Raw genomic sequence first — 16,804 nt, forward strand, 5'->3', positions numbered from 1 at the left:
TGAAAATGGGCGGAGGGGGGAGAAATCCAAGCCTCTGTTTTAAAAAGATTTCCATCTGCTCAGAACGAGCTCCAAGGAAGCAGGAAGCATTTCAATCCCTGCCTCTGGACCTGCTGCTTTGTAATTGGCTGTAGGGCTGTGCATTCAGTAAAAACTGAACCAAGAAAATACTGAATAAATGCCATTCCAGTAAATTTCTAGTTCGGGTTCACCAAATCCACAAAATCCAGGAGGTTGGCAAAGTCGAATTTGCCATTCCTAAAAAAGCAGGATTAAAATCCGGCTTTTTCGGGAATGTCTTTCAACTGCTCCTGGGGGGGGGGCATTTTTGCAGATAGAGGTCCCAAATGTTCAGGGTAGCTAGAAGACACTCTCCTTGCAAGAACCCCAAAGTTTGATGGAGATTTGGTAAGGGGGTCTGGAGTTATGGGGTCTGGAAGGGTCACCCCATCCTCATTGAAATGCATTGGCAAAGTGGCTGTGCTCAGATTCTTTAGTGTGATCTTCGCAATGTATCTCAATGGAGGAGATGGGCTTTAAATGGTGGGATACATCTGGATACATTGTATCTCTATGGAGGAGCCCGGCGAAATTTCCCACATTTTTTCTACTGCTGTTATTTGTTGCACCACCTGGAGGTTGGCAACCCTATCTTGCGTCGGCAGCCCTCTATTTTTAAAAAGTGATGTCCTTATGTCACTTCAGAAGAAAACCAGGAAGTGATATCGGGTAACTTAAGAATCACATGAAATTCTATTGTTTCCGAGTGGGAAGTAGACTGAAGGATTTGAGCTGCCCACCTTGGTTGTTCTATTGTTCTCTCCCCCCCATGGGTATGTTTGCTGCAAAGAGACGTTGCACTATCCTTCACTTCCAAGAAAAAACACTTTGGGCTCTGCCTGGGGAGAATTTTGAAGGCTCCTTCCCTATAATCGAAGAACATTTGAGCCACTTGAAGCATCCACCTAGAGAGCAACAGCTGGGTCCCGTGTAAAGAGAAAGAGAAGCGGTTGCTTTCGCTCTGTGTTGTTTATCTCTAGTATCTCCCAGTTTGAAGCTAATTTTCCCTGCTCCTCCCCCCACCCCCCAACAACTGCTAGGGAAGATTAGTCACCATAGACAGAGATAACTGAAATAGAAAACCGGCCCACAATCCTTCTTTCATTATGAGTAGGACTCAGCTGGGGCTCTCCAAGGTGAGCAATTCAAGCCTCTCAGATTTACTTCCCTTAACTGGGAGGAAGCCTTTAAGATTTTTGACAGGCAGAGCCTGACTGCTGATTCTTTTAACATCTATCCCAGATATCATCTGAATTACAGAGAACAGAAATGTTGCTCTTCAGAATCAATGCCTGGTCTACGGAGACAGAATTGTCTAGAGATTTGCTATTGGTGCCTCTGTGTTTTCCTCATGTATGAGAAGGGTCACAATCCACACTACTACAGCAGGTGTTTCTGCAGGACCTTGTTCACACTTCTAGTATCTGGCATACTCTGATGACCACTAGCTTTCCCCCTGTGTGTGCTCAATAAATAAAACCCTCATATTCTTGTGATTGCCTGTGTAGAAGCTTGCAAACACCTAGTGTAAAAATATTCCACGATGTATGCTTTTCCTGCCCTGACCTGGATGGCCCAGGCTTCTGATCTTGTCACATCTCAGAAGCTAAGCAGGGTCAGTCCTGGCTAGTACTTGGATGGGAGACCACCAAGGAATACTAGGGTCATTATTCAGAGGAAGGCACTGGCAAACCACCTTTTAGTCTCCTGCCTTGAGAACCCTACTGGGTTGCCATAGGTTCTCTGTGACTTGATGGCACTTTACACACACATGCTTTTCCTATCCTTTCTACACCCCCACAGATATCCATTTCTTCTCTTATACCTACTGAGGCAGCAGTAGTAGTAAAGTACCTGCCCCTTTCTCTTTTAGGGCATTTGAGTAATTGGACTTGAGAGTCTTAGAAACGTTCATTACAAAAATTCATTTCTTATAGATAAAAGGCTGTTGTTGCAGATTGTTTTTTTTTTGCTCCTGCTGGTTGCTAAGTAAGTAATGGAGATGATAAGAATGTCATAGAAGGTCTAGAGGTAGGGACATCCTAGAGGAAAACTGCCTGACTGCCTAATGAGAACTCCAGTTCCAGCCCATGCCTGCTTTGGCACCATCCTGGCATTGCCTAACTTTGCGGCAAGAATTTTTGCACTCAAATTTCTTTACATCGTTGTTGCTCCAGATTTCAAATGTGAGCTTCTGTGCAGCATGGTGCACAGAAGAGGGAAGGATAATGCCCCTCTTCCAACTACGGTTGCCAACCTCCAAGTACTAGCTGGAGATCTCCTGCCTATTACAACTGATCTCCAGCAGATAGAGATCAGTTCCCCTGGAGAAACGGGCCACTTTGGCAATTGGACTCTATGGCATTGAAGCCCCTCCCCTCCCCAAACACTGCCCCCCTCAGGCTCCACCCCAAAAATATCCAGGTATTTCCGAACATGGAGCTGGCAACTCTAGGACTAGTGCCAACTACCTCTCCATGTTCCTCAGCATTAGGGTTTCCAACCTCCAGGTAATAGCTGGAGATCTCCTGCCTATTACAACTGTTCTCCATCCGATAGAGAGATCAGTTCACCTGGAGAAAATGGCCGCTTTGGCAATTGGACTCTATGGAATTGATGTCCCTCCCCTCCCCAAACCCTGCCCCCCTCAGGCTCCGCCCCAAAAATCTCCAGGTATTTCCCAACCTGGAGCTGGCAACCCTACTTCCAGCCATGCCGCACTCATGAGCAGAAGCCATCCCTGAAGCCCTTGGAAACAATTGTTCCCTGATGTTGCGTGCACTGTGAATCGGGTTAGGGAAACCCCTGGCCAGACTCAGGTCACATGTTACATTGAGTTGAGCCCCTCTGTCTCCAACTGCGATCTTCCTGTATATTTGTAAATGAAGCAAATACAGCCAAGACACCCCAAGATTCCAATGCTTGCTCTCTTCCTCGAAGGGTCACAGCTGTTGGGATTCTTCACTGCTCCGAGAAGTCGGATGAGCGGAACACTATGATGACAGAAACATAAAAACTAAAAGAGGAGCCATTCCTAAAAATATTGTCTAGCAAAATGAAGATACTGTGGTGCTTCTAGCACACTAGCAGAAGAAACACATTGCTGCAACCAATATCACCCCAGAGACTAATATATGACATAACACAAGGCCTTTATTGTAAAATAAACATTTCCACGGATATATGAAGAGAATTATCTTTTTGCAAGTTGATATAACAGCATGCCATTCTTTCTGCACCTTGTCTGTTTTATGATAGTTTACTGCTGTAGCTGTTGGTTAACTCTCCAAATTTGTTTTCAGTATCACCACATCAGCAATTCCAATACGATTTAGAGGCAATGTTACTTACTCATAGATTTTTTTCCCAATCTATTGGGGTTCCTGTACTTTGATGGAAAAATGAAATCCATGTGATTTGATACTTTAATTTTTTCTCTCTCTTGCATTGGGAGTAAACTGTATCATGTTCGTGGGCATTTGTTTGCTGTCTCTACCCTTCCAAGTCCTTTTTGCTATTTAGACCAACTGTTAGTTATCTTATAACCAAGGTTTTTAAATTACACATCAAAGCTGGCTGCAGTCTGGGCTGCCAAGAGCCAGCAGGGGCCACCACCATCCAGGCCCAACTCACCCTATGAAAATGAACCACATGACTGTGGTAGGGTTGCCAGGTCCCTCTTCGCCACTGGCGGGAGGTTTTTGGGGCGAAGCCTGAGTAAGGTGGGGTTTGGGGAGGGGCTTCAATGCCATAGAGTCCAATGGTCAAAGTGGCCATTTTCTTCAGGTGAACTGTGTATTGAAGGTGCCTTTATGGTTATATTGGGACCTTGTTAAGCGTTTGAATTTCATGTGATTTTGTGTGAATCCAACACTTATATTGCATTTATGTGTGACAATAACACTATGTTTCTATAAGCTTTAATAGCTTGTGTTCATTATTATAGAGTGTTAATTCTTTACACCAAATAATTTATTTGACCCTGCGTACTACATGGAGGTTGGCAACCCTACTGGTAAGGTTGCCAATGACCAGAAGGAAAATGTCCTGGTCCCTTTAATAGAGGCTTAACTTGTGGAAATAGGCAGTTTGAGGTTTTTTAGGCTATATAGGTGAGTAACATCAGCCAGTATTTGCTGTGCCTCAAGGGAAAACCAGAGGGATCAGTTTAAAACAGGGATGGGGAACCTCAGGCCCGGGGGCCGTATGCGGCCCCCGAGGACATTTTTTGTGGCCCTCGAGAGCTCCGTGGTCCTACCGTGGAGGCGGGGCACAGGGCAGCCCTCCCCAAGTGTGTTCCTTGGGCCACGACTTACAGGGGCGCTGCAGCACCCTTTGGACCTCCTCTCACCGTCGGCTGTTGGTCAGAGAGAGGAGAGGGGAGAGGGAGGGACGCATCCCCCAGCCGTGGCAGGAAACAAGAGATAGGGTGGGGAATCTCCCGCTGGATGACCTGAGATTTCTGTTTTTGACTCAACCAATGTAATTAGTCAGTCTGTTAGACTGACAATATGTTTTGCTACTTCTGTGAGTAAAAATCTTAAAGAAGTGAATCAACATTGAGAATTCCTGTACTTTCCACCAAAATAGCAAGTCTAGTCAAAACATTTCACAACCCTGGAGTATGTATATGCTTAATACTAGTTCTTAATACTAAAAGCAGAGGTCAAAAACAAAACAAACAATAATTGTAATATTCCATTAGACTTATTGTGGTGCAATATAGAAGATGGATTGGATACAGGGATATATACTGTGTTGAGTAAAGTAGTAGAGAAAGTTGGCACATAAAAACCAACTCTTCTTCTTCTTCTTCTTCTTCTTCTTCTTCTTCTTCTTCTTCTCTTCTTGCCTCTTGTTCCCAGCTGCCCTGAAGCCCCAGCAGAACACCCTTGCCCTTCACTGCCATAGATGTGGCTAGCCAGCGGCATCCGACGTTGTGCATGTCAGGCCAGACACATCCTATGGGTTTGCTCCTCTTTCCTGTGCTGGGCCCATGCTCTTGCCCTTTCCTCAGGATGGTCGCTTGGCAGAGGCGCCAAACCACAGCATGTTTGTCCATCTTCTGACCCCATGACTGTCAGGGTGGAGGACACTACCAGTAATGTTGGAATGACAATAGTCACACGGGCGACTGTCACACAGTTGACAGCAATATTTCCTGAGCTATTGTCACTTTATGCACAGTTGAGTGCTATCCTAAACTCTGTTACACCCTTCTAAACCCATTCGCTTCGATGGATTTTCGATGTAACTCTGTTTAGGATCGCACTGTAAACCATCTTTCCTGCTGACATGGTTTCTGCCATTCTAATGTGACCATTGCAATTTTGGAGCAGCTCTTGTGTTGTTGAAGCTAATCATGGACTATTGTCACATTGCAGCTGTTTAGATCTAGAATTTCTGAATCTTGTGGGAGCTGAAATCAAATAACCCCAGAAAAAAGAATCTTGGAAAAGAATCATACATGTCTATATCTAAAGCCTGTGTGTGAGTGTGCCAGCAAAAAGATTGTATCTGACAGAACAGTGGAATCCTTCTGGTATTCAAAAGGAAATTACTATGAGACTGCTGTGAGTAGAGATAAATATTCTATTTAGACTCAAGATTACTAACATACACACCTATGAATGTTTCCCAGCCAATTCTCTGCTTCCACCTTTTCATCAGCTCAGTGGGAACACACCTGGATTTGTTCAGGTCAATACACAGACTTTCATTATTGACACAATAGGCCAATAATGGCCCATGGAAAGACAAATGAGAGGGTAAAATTCAATTGGGTAAACAATTTCATTTTAATGGTCTTTTATTGCTCTTTATTTGTTTAGTGTTTGGTAACTGTTTCTCAGTCTGTGAAATAGAAACACTTTTAAAATTCAGGCTTCATATATTTGAAAGATAGTGTGGGGGGGGGAATCAGGAAGACACACAAAAGAAATAGCCCATGCTGGAATTTGAAATCTAATTTGGTCTTTAATTAAATGGCAAATTGTAGGTGTGCTCTTTCATACTCAAGGGTAAAAAATACCCACTGAACTGCAGGATATAGCCAACCTAAACATAATTAATGATCCTTGAGGGGATACAGATGTAGAAAGTGATTATTTTTCATTCTGCTTATGCTGTTTCCTGAGAGCACACTAATGCTCTTGAATAGCTCCCATGCACTTTGCACAGAAGACTCTCTTTGTGATGTTCTCTGTTGCTTGCAGATCAGGAATAGGGTATTCACTCAGGGTCTTGCTCTTAGGTTCACACAGCAGATATGCTGCATTAGCCCAAAAGTTACAGGGATTGGAGCAGCTCGTTCAGGATGAGGGAACTCAGGGGGTCTGCAATTCTAACTAACAGGCAGAACTAACTGAGCAGGGATTTCACCCCATGAGACTAAACCAATGCACATTAATATCAGCAGAGGAAACAGACTGTTCCATTGTAATACATACAGTCCTGCTGGAGTATGGCCAATGTTTTTATCCTGCCTCTGAAACATTTCTATCTGGCTAACAATGTGAAAAAAGATAGATGCAAAACACTTAGGTAAGTGAGGTGCAGCATTATGTTGCCTTAAGCCAATGGTTCCCAAAGTGGGCGGTACCACCCCCTGGGGTGAGGTGGGATTACCTAGGGGGACACTAAGAGGCAAGGGGGCAGCAGGGGTTGCTAGAGGTGGGCTCCTTCAACTGTGTTGTTCACTAATTTACAATAGATAAAGCGATGACACCATGCTGACAAATTTGGTGGAAACTATCAGAATTTGTTTCCAGACTTTGAAGAGCTGGTACTACTGGATCAAGTTCATCAGTTTTGTTGAATATATTTCAACTAAAAAGTTTTAATTTGATGTTGAATAGATGTGCAATTAATTGTTACTGTTTTGAAATTTTATTGTTCTTATCTTCTTCAGTGCGTCATGCAAACCCCTATTTTGAATAATGCTTTTTATAGGATAGGGTAGGGGGGCCTTGGGGTTGAGTTTGTGGAACCAAGAGGGTGGTGACCTGAAAAGTTTGGGAACCACTGCCTTGAGCAATAATAAGTATGAAAGGCATATGTTTTATGGAATAGGTGCCTTGGTCCAGCTTCTCTGTTTGTCCTACTACAGCCATCCCCAACTTGAGTGCCATGGTGCTCTTCAGTGTCCTTCCCCCATTGCTTGGTTTCTTGACCCCTTTCCACATTTTTTTTCTTATTCACTTTCAGCTTCCCTTCTTTTCTCTGTTCACACCCTTGTTCTCTGTCCTTCTCACCATCCTTCTTCAGAATTCTCAAAAGTGCTTGTAGACTCAACAAGTTTGAGGACTCCTGTTCTACTGACCCTAAACTTTCATGTAATTGGATTGTACACATATTTTCCCCATGTTTATATGTCTCTGTCCTGTCCTTTTGCTGTCTCTGTTATGCCAGTGTTTTGACTGTAAACTCCTTTGGAGAGAGACCTGTCTGATTGTACTCTATAAAGCACCATGCCACATTGATGACAAAAAAGGATGAGGGACAGAAATATAAATAGAGCTCCCCTATGTCCATAAGTCCCCCCCATTTATATATTATTTTTAGCATGTAATAAAGATGATGCCTAGGAGATGGGGAAAACAGTATTATAACCATGTAAGCCCTGACCTGGATGGCCCAGGCTGACCTTATCAGATTTAGGAAGTTAAGCAGGGTTGGCCCTGGATAGTACTTGGATGGGAGATCACCAAGGAAGCCCAGAGTCGCTACACAGAGGCAGGAAATGGCAAACCACCTCTGAATCTTGCCTTGAAAACCTTGCAGGGTCACCATAAGTCAGTGATTTGACAACACTACCACGCAGAAGACATCAGTGATCCAATACTGAACATTTTGAAAAACTGACTAGGGCTGTGCATATCGATAAAATTGAACTGAAAATAAGCCCCCCCCCAAAAAAAAAGCCATTTTGGTAAATTTTAGGTTTACCAAATTCCACAACCTGGGGTGAAAGCCAAAGTCGAATTGGCCATTCTCGAACAAAACCTGAGTAATTATCCGGCTTTTTCGGGTTCTCCCCAGGCTTTGCAAAGCTCCTGGGGGGCATTTTTTGAGGTAGAGCCCCCAGACTTTCAGGGTAGCTTTCATGGACTCTCCTTGCAAGAACTCCTAAGTTTGGTTAAGATTGGGTTGGGGGGTCCGATTTTATGGGGTCTGGAAGAGGTCGCCCCCCTCCTGCCTCCATAGACAAGCATTGGAAGGTAAGAGATTCTCTGTTCATTTGCTAATTGGCCATTTTTTTTCAGGAAACCCAAAAATAAACCAAATTCCCATATTTGCCGGTATGGAAATTTGGCTTATTTCGAGTTTCCCAAAAAAAATTGGGCCCAATAAACTTTTTTTTTTTGCACACCCTTAAAACTGACCATTTTTAGTTTGAAGGAACTGTTTGGAATAGTTGATTAAATTTCTGTTCAAACTGAGGGGTTTCTGAGAATGAAACCTCAAATCATTGTGTAGGTTATGTAAAGAAATGACAGGAAAAATATATTGATGAAGTTTTGAAAGGAATAGCGAAAAACACAAACTTGCTACTGATGAAAGTGGCCCAACCTCTGCTAAAAAGTTGTCCAACTTCTACTTGGAAAATCTTTTGAAGAGAAGCTTGGCTCACTTCCTCCTTTCCCATATTTAGGAAGCTTTATCAGGACCTTCCATTTTATGAAAGTTTGTTAGGATTTTTTTGACAGGAGATAACCACTCCTTGTGCTGTTGTGCTCTTTAATTTTTATTATTGTGAGGGTTTTTTTAATTGTAAGCGACTTCAGAGATGTTTCTCCCCAATGGCCAATTTTTCTCCCCAATGGCCACCCCAAGTGTCTTACAGCATTCTCCCCTTCGGTATTTTATCCTCACAACAATGCTGTCAGGTAGGTTAGGCTGTTTGACTGGACCAAGGACACCCAGCAAGTGCCCATGGCCAAGTGGGGATTTGACCCTGGGTTTCCCAGATCCCAGACCAACACTGTAACCACTGCACCACACAGTGAATTAGAAGAAATTTATTTGTTCTATAGTTCCTTGGTTCCCTCTCCTCTTTATTGAGTGGTGTCTGCTATTGTATTCTGTCTTTCACATTGCTGGCCACACTGCTGTGTTTGTTTTATTATTGGGTTATGAAAATCTTGAGAAGCCAAACGTCTGGAGGGAAAAACTGATCTCCATTGCTTTGTATTCTTCTTATATGATATCCAGTCTAATGGCTTTGCAAGGATTTTGAAAGCATTTTCCAAGTTAGGAGTGCTGCTCCTATCCTCAGGATGTGTATAAGTCTGATTAAATATTTGGAAGGAAGATTAAGTGATTCTCTGTTCAGTTTTTGATTAGGCTCACTGACTTTGCCAAAAAAAAGGGGAGGGGGAAGCCTTCTAAAACAAAATAAAATCATCAGACACTTGTGTTTCAAGAACCTAAGTGGCCTGGCGGTGTGATTAAAACTATTTAATTTTCATTTCCTGGAATGAATATTAAGGAAGGAATCTAACTTACTCCAAGGGTGCCTGAATATTCTCAGAATAAAATTTGCCAATTTGGAATGTGACAGATTTGTTTGATTGCATTTTGAAGGAACTAATTTTGAAGCTCCCCAGTTGGTAGCTTTGTAAAATAAAAGCTCTTTTGAAGTACGTCCCTTGCATTGTGACAGAGTTTATCCACGATCACAATTAATGTATAACAATTGCAATACTGCGGCTAATTTGAACAATTGCCCTGAGAAATCTAGGTAGGATGAGCTAGTCTTCCATTGTTTTGAGATTCTGGGAACACTTGAATATTGACAAGGATCATGGATGGTATCCCTGATGAGTATTGTGTATTACATTTGCTTCTTCAGGAAGCTCAAAGGACCAAACTTGTTAACATTCAGAGGCAGGCAAGACCTGAAGAAGGAATTTCCCCCTCTCTTCTGGCTAATTAACATAGAGCGTTTTCACTACTCCTGTTTAAATTGATTTTGCTATTGTCTTGCTGCTGTTTATGAATTTTGAAAGAAAAAAAAAACCTGAAGATGGTATTCAGTGAAAGGGTGGAGTAGATTTGTTTTTTACATAATTAAGTAAACAAATTATACTGATGAGAAGCTCCATCTGAAAGCCCGTCTTCTAGCTCATCAGCCTTCAGGAGCAGAAGCCAGCCAAGAGCAAGAATTGGTCTCCAGGTTGATTTAATTAACCAGAATCTCTAGCATGTCTCCCTCAAGGAAACAAATGACTCAGGCATTGTTCATGACTGTTCTCAAGAGCTACTTTCCACATCTCATTCAATGAAGCAATAACTGCAATGCTATCTCACAGGGAAGATCAGTCAAACCATGCCTAGCAAGGGCTACTTGTATAGGGTGTGCAAAAAAGGGAGGGAGGGATTCAGTGTCTTTTTAAAAACACAATTTTTAAAATTATTATTTTCAGTTTCTATCCCGCCCTCCCCAGCTGAAGCCAGGCTCAGGGTGGGTAACAACATTTAAAACCAGCCTACAGGCCCAGTAAATATTCATTAAAACCAAAACCCGTCATTAAAAACATTCACAGACGATCATTTAAATAGCAGATGATGCTCAACAGAGCTGGATACTTCAATATTGGAATTAAAAATAGTAATATTAGGAACTCTGGCCAGTGGTCATTTCCATTGGTTTTAACTGGAAACACATTTTAAAGATGTAACACTTTCGCCAGTGCTAATGTGGGATGATCCCCGTGGTGCAGAGTGGTAAGTCGCAGTACTGCAGTCCAAACTCTGCTCACGACCTGAGTTTGATCCCGACGGAAGTTGGTTTCAAGAAGCTGGCTCAAGGTTGACTCAGCCTTCCATCCTTCTGAGGTCGGTCAAATGAGTACCCAGCTTGCTGGGGTTTAAAGGGAAGATGACTGGGGAAGGCACTGGCAAACCACCCCATAAACAAAGTCTGCCTAGGAAGTGTCGGGATGTGACGTCGCCCCATGGGTCAGGAATGACCTGGTGCCTGCACAAGGGACCTTTACCTTTGATGTGGGATGAAATGCTCCTGGATTGTACTGTTCATCCAAAGAACTCTCCCCACAAAAGAAAAAAAAATTCAGGCAGATAGCAAGAGGCATGGTGCCTCTTGGCTTGTTCTTATCCAGACTTTCCTGTGGCTACTGTTTTTGTCTGTGGTCTTCAGTTTCCTGCACTGCTCTTCCATGGCAGCACATTCAACAAGGACCTGGGGATTCAGACACCCGAAGGCAGATGGTTCGTATGTCCCATGGTTGTGCATGATTCAAAACTGATTGTCTCACAGCGGCTCATGCCCCAGATGAAAACAGACTTAAATTCATCTGCTAAATCTTTGTCCCGCTCTTCTTCTCATGAAGGAGACTGCCATGCACTTACAACATTGGGTTCTTTTCTGTAGTTACCTGACTGACTTGCAATGTTCTGCTCAACGAATCTTTTGTCATCACAGCTGGCTATGTGTTGGCTAATCTCTACTCTGAGGACCTGGTGGTGGGCATTACAGGGGCACATCACCAGCTGTTCCACAATATCAGGGTGATTCTTGTGGCATCTTGACAGGGGAACCTACATGCTTTTATTTAGTGGTTCTTATCATACTGACACTGGATTAGTTCCTCCAGATCCAAAGCATCAATGTAGTTGTCAACCATATCCATAGGGTTGCCAGGTCCCTCTTCGCCACCAGCAGGAGGTTTTTGAGGTGGAGCCTGAGGAGGGTGGGGTTTGGGGAGGGGAGGGAATTCAATGCCATAGGGTCCAATGCCATAGGGAATTCCAATGCCATAGGGTCCAATTGGCAAAGCGGCCATTTTCTCCAGGGGAACTGATCTCTATCGGCTGCAGATCAGTTGTAATAGCAGGAGATCTCCAGTTAGTACGGGGAGGTTGGCAACCCTACATATCCACTTTATGGATGTTGATAGTGGGAAGACTGCAGTAACCCTACCTCTGTGACCTGTATGCATCTAAGTAAAATCTACCCTGGGAAATGGCACTATGACTACCCCGGAGACCCAATGAGGTCATAATACTGGCTCTGCCTCTTTCTATAATGTGATTCTGATATCACATGACCTTCCTGTGGGCTCCATGCTGCTGCCTAATCATTAAAGGTGGGTCCTAAGTCTGGAAAGTTCGAAGACCATTGCCTAGGTCTTACAGATGAAGCCTCTGCAACTGCTGAACTCTGTGAAACTTGTTTTGGTTACATGGAAAAGCAATTAAAATTAATATTCCACTTCCTGATTGATTACCGTAGAAAACCATCCGATCTTATTTATTTGTGAGTTATTACCGTTAAGTAATAATTTTGAAGTTTTAGCAGTGTATAACAGAATTGTAACCCATGTGCCTTAAAAGGAAAGTTTTGATACATAAATACATAAGCTGCTGAGGGGGGGGGAACTAGGCAAAGGAACTCAAAGGCAGTTTCCCATTTGTCAATACCTAGAAAGATATATTGTTTCTTAAGAACTCTTTCCTCACTTTATCCGAAACAATGTCATGAAGCTTAACTATAAAGGCACTATGTAGATTGCTGTAATGGGGGCATGGCACTTTGGTAAATGGGGTTTTGAAAATATACATACCTGTGTCAAAGCATTAAAATTAATGGTGGCAGATGAATGAACTGCTTCTAGCTGAGTTAAGGAGGGCTTTGAAACTGTAAGGCTATATTAAGAAAGATGGGTATAAAGAAGTGGTAGATGAGTCTGAAATTTTACAAGTATTGTATGGTCAGACATGAACAGAACTAAAATTAAGGTAAAGGTACATGTAAAAAGAAATGGCTGGATGAGGGTTTGGGAGCTTTTGTCAAAAGCAGACAAAAATGACAAATCACTTGCCTTTTTTTAAAAAAAAATTACCATCTTTCATGTGGAATGGATCTTATCAACATAACTGAAGATCATGCTTCTTATGTATTAAAGGGCAGATTTGAAATTTGGTTCTCCTTGAGTCTGTCCATATAAAACCCAACTAGTACCATCTGCCCATTTTTTCTTAGACAAAATCACACCTACTGTTTTGGCCCAGGAGTGATTTACTCCATTTTGTTCTTCTTTGTTCCCCAACCACTTACTATTTCTAATTGTGAGGCATAAATCATTGTTTCAGTTGGTTTTGGCTGTGGTATAATGTTGTCTTATCTCTTATTTCTTTGTTGATTTTAGATTCTATTTTGTTTTAATTGTTGTTCACCACTTTGAAAATACTTGCACAGTAAATTACAAATTATCTAAGTAACTCATCAGCACACAAAGTTACAGTAATTGGATTCCTTGAATTTCTGACTCACTATATGTGCTAATATCTCACCCCTTACAACTGTTAATTTGTTCTACTATCTCATTTTGTTCTGCTGTAGAGTGTATATTTATTTGCCGTTAAGTTGGAAAAGTCTCACATAAGGATGTGCACCTGGGGGAAAAATCCCACACTATTTTTGGATTCAGATTTTGGGAAGGGCATAAATACCAGTATTCAATAGTATTTGAGTCCTCCACTACCATTTTGGGATTTTGGTTCAGTTATTTCTGAGATTCTGGAATGTTTTGGGTTCCCTTATTCCCAATAGGGGACTTGGGGTGGGGGGTAGCTGGTTTTCAAGCCACTGTGGTGTAGTGGTTAAGACCGGAAGTTTGGAGTGGTGGAGTTGGTTTTTATATGCCAACTTTCTCTACCACTTAAGGAAGAATCAAACCAGCTTACAATCACCTTTCCTTCCCTTCCCCACAACAGACACTCTGTGAGGTAGGTGGCGATGAGAGAGTGTGACTCGCCCAAGGTCACCCAGCTGGCTTCATGTGTAGGAGTGGGGAAACAAACCTGGTTCACCAGATTAACCTTTGCCGCTCATGTGGAGGAGTGAGGAATCAAACCCAGTTCTCCAGATCACAGTCCACCACTCCAAGCCACCGCTCTTAACGACTACACCGCGCTGGCTGACTAATATTAGGAATGTGTGACTGTTCCCTACTTTATTTCTTTTCATGATTATCCATGGCTTTTATTCTCTATTGTTTGCTGATGTTTTTGTAAATTTGTTTACAGTAATAGTTTATGCATATTATATTTTTGTATATCCAGTGCAGTAAACATTAAGTGTGCCTCCTTTATATAGCCAATAACGTTGAACAATGCATATATTTTATGGGAAAATGCAGTACGAGGCAACGGAATGTAAATAAGGAAATCACAGATTCAATTTGCTCAAGGAGGATAAAAACCTGAAATGGAGATTTTTGGGTTGAAACACTAGGGATGAAATGTTTAAAACTGTACACACACACATATTGCTTATTTAGGGTTGTCAGGTTTACACACACACCCCGTCCCCAGCCACTGGCAGGGGATGGAGTTAGGTTTGCCAGATCCAAGCTGGAAAACTCCTGGTGATTTGGGGATGGAGCCTGGGGAGGACAGGGACCTCAGTGAGGTACAATGCCATAGAGTCCACCCTCCAAAGCATCCATTTCCCCCCCAGGAACTGACCTCTGTAGGCTAGAGATGAGCTGCAATTCTGGGAGATCCTCAGGTCCCACCTGGAGGCTGGCATCCCTATCCTTATTACCCATAGTTCATTATTCTTCAGTCTCTAAATGCATAATATAACCTGAGACTCTGTAATCTTTATTTGCATCTTTTGGGGAAAAAACACTCAGTGTTGCATTCAGTAACCCGTACTTCCCAACTAAACCACAAACCTATCATTAAGTAACTTTTTCATAACTTTTCTTATGCAAGATATTAAACATTAGGGAAGACTGAAGGGCAGTCGCCAAGCTTTCCTACTGCGTTTATTACAACATGTTTCCATCCCCTTGGCAGTTTACCTGCCCCTTCAAACGAAGTTGTATCAACACTCAACAGGCAACTGTCATCTCATTTAATAACAAACACTGTCCTTTCCAAGAGCTGAATTTCGACTTCAATGTACATTGTTACTCTTTTCCAATTCCTACAAATTAAAACCTACATTAACCACTTCCTTATCATCGGAAGCCCAAACATACAAAACATTAGACTTAACATTTCTGTCTTTAATCTGTAAATCCTCACTCTGGGGTTTTACACCATGGATCATCAGTCATAATGTCAGCCTTCTCAAGAGCTGAAAGACCCACTTTCTGACCACTATTTAGACAAGAAGGAAATAGAGCTCAGTAGAGACACAGAGAGATATTGGTCTTTTATGCATGGCTGTTTAACTCGTCTTTCCCACTCCAACGGTTTCGAGTCTTTGTTTGGATTATGCAGACCGTTTCCAACCATCAGAGGTCGCCTCACTCTCCCCCTAAGTTTCCCCGCATTTTGCCTGCGTTTTGAGGGAACTGTTTTATCTTGAATTTGAAAACATGGGCAAAACGCGGGGAAATGCAGCGGGAGAGCGAGGCAACCTCTGAAGATCAGAAACAGCATGCACAATCAACACAAAGACCCAAAGTCATTGGAGGGGTGATGGTGAGTGAAACAGCCATGCATAAAAGACTGTCCTTTTCTCATTTCTGTGCAACAGTAACTCTGAGACCTTAAGCAGATGATGAGAGGGAGGGCATCTTGGCCATCTTCTGGGCATGCAGTAGGGGTTACTGGGGGTGTGGTGGTGGGGGAGGTAGTTGTGAATTTCCTGCATTGTGCAGGGGGTTGGACTGGATGACCCTGGTGGTCCCTTCCAACTCTGTGATTCTGTGAGATTAAGGTTCAGACTCTGGCAGCCACAGATAAAAAGAATCATGTAGCAGATGATGTGGAAGACCTCCATCTGAGACCCTGGAGATAGGGCTGTCAATTCGGTTCGGTCCGAACTGAAAATCAACCGAATTTCCCCTGATTCGGTGATTTTCTGTTCGGACGGATCCGAACTCAAAACTGGCAGGCAACCGGGGGGGGGGGCGAATTCAGCGAGTTCGGGAGTTCGCGAATAAATTCGGCAAATTCGGCCCCCCTTCAGGGGAACCCGCTGAAAGGCGCGGGCTGCCCTTTAAACTGATCTGAGCCTCCCAGCTGGGAGGCGCAGGTCAGTTTAAAGGGCAGCCCGCCCCCCTTCAGCGGGCTCCGCTGGAGAGGCGCGGGCTGCCCTTTAAACTGACCTGCGCCTCCCAGCTGGGAGGCTCAGATCAGTTTAAAGGGCAGCCCGAGCCTCTCCAGCAGAGCCCGCTGAAGGGGGGCGGGCTGCCCTTTAAACTGACCTGCGCCTCCCAGCTGGGAGGCTCAGATCAGTTTAAAGGGCAGCCCGAGCCTCTCCAGCAGAGCCCGCTGAAGGGGGGCGGGCTGCCCTTTAAACTCATCTGCGCCTCCCAGCTGGGAGGCTCAGATCAGTTTAAAGGGCAGCCCTCCCCCCTTCAGCGGGCTCCGCTGGAGAGGCGCGGGCTGTCATTTAAACTGATTTGCGTCTCCCGGCCGGGAGGCACAGATGAGTTTAAAGGGCAGCCCGCCCCCCTTCAGCGGGCTCCGCTGGAGAGGCGCGGGCTGCCCTTTAAACTGACCTGCGCCTCCCAGCTGGGAGGCTCAGATCAGTTTAAAGGGCAGCCCGAGCCTCTCCAGCGGAGCCCGCTGAAGGGGGGCGGGCTGCCCTTTAAACTGATCTGCGCCTCCCAGCTGGGAGGCTCAGATCAGTTTAAAGGGCCCCCGCGCGCCTTCAGGGAATCCCTCTGAAGGCGCGCTGGGGCCGAATTTTCCCCCGAACTCCGGATCCCCCCGAATTACCGGGGATCCGAAGCGGGGGAGTTCGGACTTCGGCACG

At 43.8% G+C, this 16,804-nt stretch overlaps 1 pseudogene; it reads right to left on the reverse strand.

Annotated features, from left to right (window-relative positions):
* Positions 1-11,217: 11,217 nt before the first annotated feature.
* Positions 11,218-11,708, reverse strand: LOC130488430 (gametocyte-specific factor 1-like; annotated as a pseudogene).
* Between the last annotated feature and the right edge of the window lie 5,096 nt (positions 11,709-16,804).

The sequence above is a fragment of the Euleptes europaea genome, chromosome 16, assembly GCF_029931775.1.
Source record: "Euleptes europaea isolate rEulEur1 chromosome 16, rEulEur1.hap1, whole genome shotgun sequence".
In the NCBI taxonomy this organism is placed as follows: Eukaryota; Metazoa; Chordata; class Lepidosauria; order Squamata; family Sphaerodactylidae; genus Euleptes; species Euleptes europaea.